Source organism: Protopterus annectens, chromosome 2.part0 (assembly GCF_019279795.1).
Source record: "Protopterus annectens isolate FY-2018-M chromosome 2.part0, PAN1.0, whole genome shotgun sequence".
NCBI lineage: Eukaryota > Metazoa > Chordata > Ceratodontiformes > Protopteridae > Protopterus > Protopterus annectens.
In genome coordinates this window covers 1,849,666,600-1,849,674,716 of record NC_056728.1, presented here as the reverse complement: position 1 = coordinate 1,849,674,716, position 8,117 = coordinate 1,849,666,600, and positions in this window count along the sequence as shown.

Sequence of the window (8,117 nt, the reverse complement as noted above, 5' to 3'; positions counted from 1 at the left end):
GTGTTTACCTTACGAACACAAGGTGCAGGGTTTGATTCTCACATGGGGCCTAATTGGCTAGGCTTGAAATGGCCCGCAAGGGTAGTTAGCCTAGTACTAATCTATGAACTATGCCAATGTGCATAGAATGTACAGCAGTGCAAAATCATGTCAGTGATTGAGGAAGCTGTGACTGTAATATTGTACATATACCAAACAATACATGGAACACACTCTGTAAGTATATGTCACCACTCAGCACATGTGCTACACGATCACTGTACATCTGACATTGCCAATGAAAATTGTGGTATGTATGTGATGCAATACACTTACACTATAGCTGTACCTATGCTAAAATTGGACTTCAAACTGTGCATCACCTCTAAATAAAAAAAATTTGGTATGAATCACATGGAACACAATGGAACTTTTAACACAGTTGTACAACTCTACCTATTTCATGGCATTACATCAGTTGTACATCATATACCTATATGTCTATCAGTGGAAATGTGTAGGTGAGGGCCCTGACACCAAATATGGACACATTACAATTGAGGTGGATGCAGTTCATGCAGAACAGTTAATGACACAAATGCTGATAGTCATACAATGTTGCTGGGGAACACCTGTATAATCCTTGTGAACAGAAACACAATAGTGCATAAAATGTATTTGCCAAGGTTGCAAGTGAATCACAAAATGCCATATGTTTGTGTATATTATGATATGTTGATGAACCAAAGAGTATGTCCTAGTGTAATCACTATGATGCATTATTGTTGTAGGTCAGATAACATTTCCAGATGCTAGGTATACACATGCACACCTGTGCCAGACTGCAGCTATCAGTATGATGGCTAAATGAGAACTGTGTAGAATGTGGATATACTCCACTATCAGAACACATGTCTTAGTAAGACAACAATATACATAGTATCATCCCATGTCCCCGGTCCTCAAGAGACACAGTACTACAGCTGTAATGGAAGGAACACATAACCATATTGCAGCAGCTGGCATTAGTACAATAGCTCAAAGACCAGATTGGAATCTACGGTTGTAGGGTTATAGTACATGCACACCTTAACATAGCAAATGTGGGAGACAACAGTATCAATGTGAGCGTAATGTTTATATGGTCATAGGACATTACTAGGCTAATGGCCAGGAGCCCTTACAATCCTAGCTATTATTATCACATTTAACAAAAATCACTATCTCTAGGTGAGTGCAGACAGTAAGGGTATGTGTTTATGTGTTTTTATTACACAAACTGCCTTTATTTGTATGGGGCATGGGCAACACCCATGAATGAATTAGCAATCACACATCCAGTGGTCTGGAGATATCCTGTAGAAGGTAATGGAGGGGCTCTGCTTCATGATGTGTGCATGCATCTTTGATATGATGCCATCCTCAATGTTCGACAGAAAGGATGCTATGTAGACAGAGGGAAAAGGGGTTGTTGAATTCAGGAGGCTATGTAAAATGTTATCCTGAGTGGGACTCATATTAGAACAGATTTAAAACATCATACAATGACCATAATGTACCACCAACCCACACACAAATTGACTGAGGTCAGATTCGAATACCAGACCTATGTTGGTATATGTGATGCCCAACAATCAAGGAGCCTCAATCCTCACCACTAACACCAGTGAGGGGCATCCATATAAGGAAAGGATAATAAATACACACACAGTAAAGTGCAATTTCCCTTAAGAGCACACCGAGATCAAAGTCAGTCTGGGGCTGGTTTCTTCCTTTCTCTCCAGGTCCCCAATAAGACTCGCCACTGGCACAGTTACAGATTCCAGATCTCAGCCTAGTGGACAAGCTAAAACCTCCAGTACCCTCTCTGTTCAGGCAGTGCTTCATGTCCCTGCCCAAGTAGCTGACACACACACACTCACTTTGAGATGAGTTTATACAATCACACAGACACTCCTGGGGAATGCTGGCACAGGTTCTCCAGATGTGCCCCTTTTACCCAGATTATATGGTAGAAATCACTGCCACCACCCAGCTAATATTTATCAGCTACTCAAAAGCCCTTAAAAGGGTGTCCAATTATTACTGTGCAAAAGTATTATCCAAATGGTAAGTGCAACCTAACAGTCAAGACTTATTTGGAGTGACTTGGTACAGTATCACTATATACATGCAATGTACTCTTAGAGCTCAAATTATCTCTACACAAAACAGCCATAGTTGAAAGGTTTAAAAATATTTAATTATAAATAATAAAAACACAAGACAATACTTCTTACTACACAGTGCCAGTCAAAAGTTCAGTGATCACAGAAAAATACTTAAAATAATAGCATAGAAAAGTTCTGATATCAACACAGAAAACACTTGGTCTAATCTTCCTAATTCCTGGCTATTTCTAGGAGAAAACTGTTCAAAAATAACCTTACATACAGAGCAAGTCAGTGCTGGTGATGTTGGATGTTCTCAAGACAAATGCTCTGAGCTCACTGATTCTCTCTCTTTAAATTGATAACACAGAGCTGCTTCACATGACATCATTCTTCACACTTCTCTGGTGCTCCCAGGCTAACAGAAACTACATTTACATTCTTTACACCTGGCCAGAAGCAGAAATGGTATTGTATGAGGAAGTCAGGAGTGTCAGAGAAGTATGTAAGAGTGGTACAGGATATGTACAAGGGTAGTGTGACAATGGTGAGGTCTGCGATGGGAGTGATGGATGCATTTAAGGTGGAGGTGGAATTACATAAAGGATCAGCTCTGAGCCCTTTCTTATTTGCAATGGTGGTTGACAGACAAGATCAGACAGGAGTCCCCATGGACTATGATGTTTGCAGATGACATTGTGATCTGTAGTGAGAGTAGGGAACAGGTGGAGGAGATCCTGGAGAGATGGAGATATGCTCTAGAGAGAAGAGGAATGAAGGTCAGCAGGACTAAAACAGAATATATGTGTATGAATGAGAGGGAGGATAGAGGAATGGTGAGGATGCAAGGAGTAGATGTGGTGAAGGTGGATGAGTTTTAAATACTTGGGATCCATAGTTCAGAGTAATGATGAGTGTGGAAGAGAGGTGAAAAAGAGAGTACAGGCAGGATAGAGTGGGTGGAGAAGAGTGTCAGGAATGAATTGTGACAGACTAGTACTAGTAAGAGTGAAAGGGAAGGTCTTCAAGAGGATAGTGAGACTAACTATGTTATATGGGTTGGAGACAGTGGCATTGACAAAAAGGCAGGAGTTAGAGCTGGATGTGGCAGTGTTAAAGATGTTAAGATTTGCACTGGGTGTGATGAGGGTGGACAGGATTAGGAATAAGTATTTTGGAGGGTCAGCCCGGGTTGGAAGGTTTGGAGACAAAGCCAGAGAGGCAAGATTACATTGGTTTGGGCATGTGTTGAGGAGGGATGCTGAGAATATTGGGAAAAAGATGCTAAGGATGAAGCTACCAGGTAACAGGAAAAGAGGAAGGCCTAAGATAAGGTTTATGGATGTGGTGAGAGAGGACATGCAGGTGATTGGTGTGACAGAGCAAGATGCAGAGGACATGAAGAAATGGAAACAGATGATCCACTGTGGTGACCCCTAATGGGAACAGCTGAAAAAAGATTATGATGATGACAGCTGGCCAGAAACCAAAGCGATAAAGGACATTTATACATGCAAATGCTAGCCATTAACTCTGGTCTTAAACAATAGCATGAATTCCTTCATCCAGACATATTGGAGCTGACTTTAAAGATCCAAGAATTTCACCATGTTTGACTTATCAGCTTTGTTACAGCAGAGTGCACTGTTGTTACATTTTTGCAGTTCAGTATCCAATGCAGTCTTTTCACATTTAAGAGAACAAGCCTGTGGCTTACATTAATATTTAGAAATGACAGAATTATCTACAAAATTGTATCTGGCTAGGCTGGCAGCCTTCACCTATCTTCACACACCACCCCCCGGAGAACTCAAGCTTGTTTTTCAAGTGACCCTTGAGAAATGTTGTTTGAGAGGATTAGGTCTATCTAGGTATACATTACCCAATTCCCTGTCTTGAGAGCCCATCTCTGTTGGCATTGCTAATCCCAGTGCGGTGCTGCACTGATATATCATACGCTTGCAACCCTAGTCTCCATCTTAGCAACTTGGCATTTTTCTAGATGGCTCTGTTTAACCATGTTAGGGGGTCATGATCTGTCACTACAGTGAATTTTCTTCCATACAGATAAGGCTGAAGTTTCTGCAGTACCCACACTATAGCTAGACATTCCTTTTTTACAGCTGCATAGCATTCCTCCCTGGGTTGGAGCCTACAACTGAGATAAACCACTGGGTGCTCTTCTCCCTCTGAAGAAGTCTGGCTAAGTACAGGCACCACCCCATGGTTTGAAGCATCCATCTGCACAACAAATTCTTTGCTGTAATCTGCACTGGCTAACACATGGGGTCCTCTCAAAGATTCTTTCAGCTTCTGGAATGCCTGCTCACATGCTGGGATCCACACTACCTTATCTAGCCTGTTTTTACTTATCAAGTCTGTGAGGGGAGCAGCTACGGTACTATAACTGGGGACAAACTTTCTGTAGTACACTGCTGTCCCTAACAATGCCCTAACCTGCTTTTTGGTCACATGTGCAGGCCATGCCTGAATGGCTTTCACTTTGGCAGGTTCTGGCATGATCTTACCACTCCCCACTCTATGTCCCAGGTAGGAGACTTCTGCCATATCCACCTGACATTTGCTCAGCTTAATGGTCAACCCTGCCCTCTGTAGTCTGCCTAGCACCTCCGTGACATGTTGAAGATGCACTTGCCTGGAATGGCTGTAGATGGCAATGTCATCTAGGTAAGCAAGGGCAAACCCTCCTGCTCCTGCTAGGATATGATCTACCAGACTCTGGAAAGTTGCTGGGGAATTTTTCATCCCAAAGGGCATCTTTGTGAACTCATACAAACCAAAAGGAATCACAAAGGCTGACTGACCTCTCTCTAGCATTGGGAGTAAAGGGCACCTGACAGTAACCCTTGGTAAGATCAATGGTGGTAAGATAATTAGCCCCACCCAGCTGCGCTAGGGCCTCATCTGTCCTAGGCATAGGGTAAACATCTGACTATGTGTGACTATTTAATTTCCTGTAGTCCACACAGAACCTGGTGCTGCCATTCTTCTTTAGCACCTGCACCACTAGGGAGGCCCAGGGACTGTTGGATTCTTGAATCAGCCCTAGTTCCAACATCTCCTGTATCTCCTCCCTCAGAGTCTGTTTGACTCTCTCAGGCACCCTATAAGGGGCATGCCTAATAGGCCTTTGGGGTCCTGTATCCACCTCGTACTGCACCAGGTGGGTGCATCCTGGTTTCTCAGTGAACATGTCCCCAAACTCCTGTAACACTGCTTGGATTTCTCGAACCTGGGTAGGAGATAGCTACTGGGACATTGCTACCCCTTCCACCGAGGTGTCAGCCCAAGCCTCAATGAGGAGATCAGTCCCCAGATCTCCCTCAGACTCCTCCTGCAATCCACTGCAAATGCTGAGCACAAGGGCCTCCCTATCATGGTAAGGTTTCATCATGTTAACATGGTACAATTTGTGCCCCTGCCTCCTGCCTAGCAGTTCCACCATGTAGTTACCATCGCTTACCTTTCTTACCACCTTGTAGGGTACCTCCCAAGCTGCTTACAGCTTGTTGTGTCTGACAGGAATGAGAACTATTACCTGCTGCCCCACAGCATACTCTCTAGCTCAAGCATTCCTGTCATATCACACCTTTTTCTGTTGTTGGGCTTCTGCCAGGTACTCTTGGGCCAAGCCCATGAGTTCCCTGAGCCTTGTCCTGAGGTTTAGGACATATGCCACAACAGACTCCTTGTGAGGTTCACACTCACCTTCCCACTCATCTCATATTAAATCTAGATGTCCCCTCACCCTATGCCCATACAGTAACTCAAAGGGTAAAAAAACTGTGGATTTCTGGAGAACCTCTCTATAAGCAAACTAGGCAAATATTTGTCCCACTCCCTCTTAAACTGGTCTGTAAATGCCCATAGCGTGGACTTGATTGTGGAGTTTAACCTCTCAACAATACCATTAGTCTGGGGATGGTAGGGGGTGGTCTTAATGTGCTTCAACCAACAGTACTTCTACAGACAAGCCAGCAGGTCTGACATGAAAATGGCACCTCTGTCAGTCAGTATTTCTTTGGGAAACCTACCCTGCTGAAAATCTCTAACAAAGCATTTGCCACCTTTTCTGCCACAATGGAGGACAGAGCCACTGCCTCAGGGTATCATGTAGCATAATCCACAACCACTAGGATATACTTATTTCCCTGTGGAACTTGGGGTATGCAGAGGCCCCATAATGTCCATAGCTACCCTCTGAAATGGCTTCTCAATCACAGGCAAAGGCATCAAAGAAGCTTTCACCTTGTCTCCTGCCCTGCCTACCTTTTGGCACTGCTCACAGGCCCTGCAGTACTCTGTTACATCTCTACAAATTCCAGGCTAATATAAGTTCTGCATAATACATCTCTTTGTAAGTTTTATGCCCATATGACCTACAAAGGGAATATCATGGGCTATGGCTAGAAGAGACAGAGGGTAAGCTCTAGGTACTACCCACTGCTGTACCCTCTCACCTTCTAGTCCTTCTTCAGGGGTCCACTCTCTATAGAGTAACCTTTTGTATCAGTATACAGAATCCCCCTTCCCTTGAGAATCAGGTGCTTCCCTAGCTTCCTACCTCAGGCCTTGCAATGTAGGATCTGAGAGCTGAGCCTGTTTCATCTCTCTCTTTGTAACCCTTCCCAGCTCCCCTTTTACAGGAAATTTGGCATCTTCTGACGGTGGTGCCTCACTGTCAGCCTGGGTACTACTACTCACCTCTACCTTTGCAGTCACTCTGTCCAAGGGAACATCAGTACCCACAAGCTGCTATGGCTCACCTTCAGTTTCACTGCTACAGAGTAGCTCCCTCCCTGAAGTAACCACCTCACCAGTCCTGGCTGCAAGTATGCAGTCTGTCTGGGTCTCCCTCAGGCTACCAGACCCACATGCTTGTCTCCTAGCCTGACTGCATGCAACTGCATAAACACATGGTACTGCTTCATCCAAATCCTTCCCTATCAGGACATTTGCAGGATGGTAGTTTGGTACACATGTTGTCTCAGGACAACCTGCCATTGGCATTTTGTCTTTCCCACTTACTGGCTCTCTCAGCTTTTGTTCCCCACCTTGCCTCTGTGGACATCTGTATGCCACATGCCCCCACAGGTTGCATTCAAAACATTTAACCCTAGGTCCTGGAAATATACCTGGACTAGTGGCTTCCCCTGCTACTGGCAGATTCTATTGGGGTAGTCTGTGCTGCCCACCATGGGTTCCTTTAGACCTATGAGCAGTACTGGGGGTCCCTTTCCTATGCAGGGATGCCCTGCTTGCTAGGTATATGTCTCCCTTCTTCCCCAATTCATCTGAAGTAGCCCATTGTCTATAAGCTAACCAGATCCTCATGTCCTCAGGCAAAGTGTTAAGGGCTTGTTCCCTCACCAAAAGGTCTGCCAGCCCTTCAAAAGTGGTCACCTGACAGCTACTCACCCACCTATGAAAGTAAGTGTCCAGTTCAGCAACATATTCACAAAAAATTTCATCTGTCTTGCGTCTATGCTCACAAAACATTTTCCTATATGTTTCAGGTGTTAGCTTAAACAATTCTAACAAGTGATTTTTAACAGTAGTATAATCAAAATATTCACACTCAGCAAGTTTAGACAACACAGTTACAGCTTTACCATGGAGTAAGAGGTTCAGGGACCATACACAGAGCCTTTGGTCAATATCATACTGTTTACATACCCTCTCAAACATATGAATGAAACTATCAAAATGATCCGCCTCTTTAAATTGCGTAAGAAATTTACTGACCTTTTGTGCTTCTTGGGTCCAGTTACTCCCTTCCACATTACCTCCATGACTCTGGTGAAGAGTCAGCATCTCCTTCTCATGCTATATCTCCTTTTCCTAAGCTTCCAGGCATAGCAGTTTCCCATTCTCCCCAGCCTGCAGATGTCTCAGTCTCTCAGCTGCTTCTATTTCCAAATGCCTGGCCTCCAACTCAAGTCTCTTTAGCTCCAGATAGATTTTTAA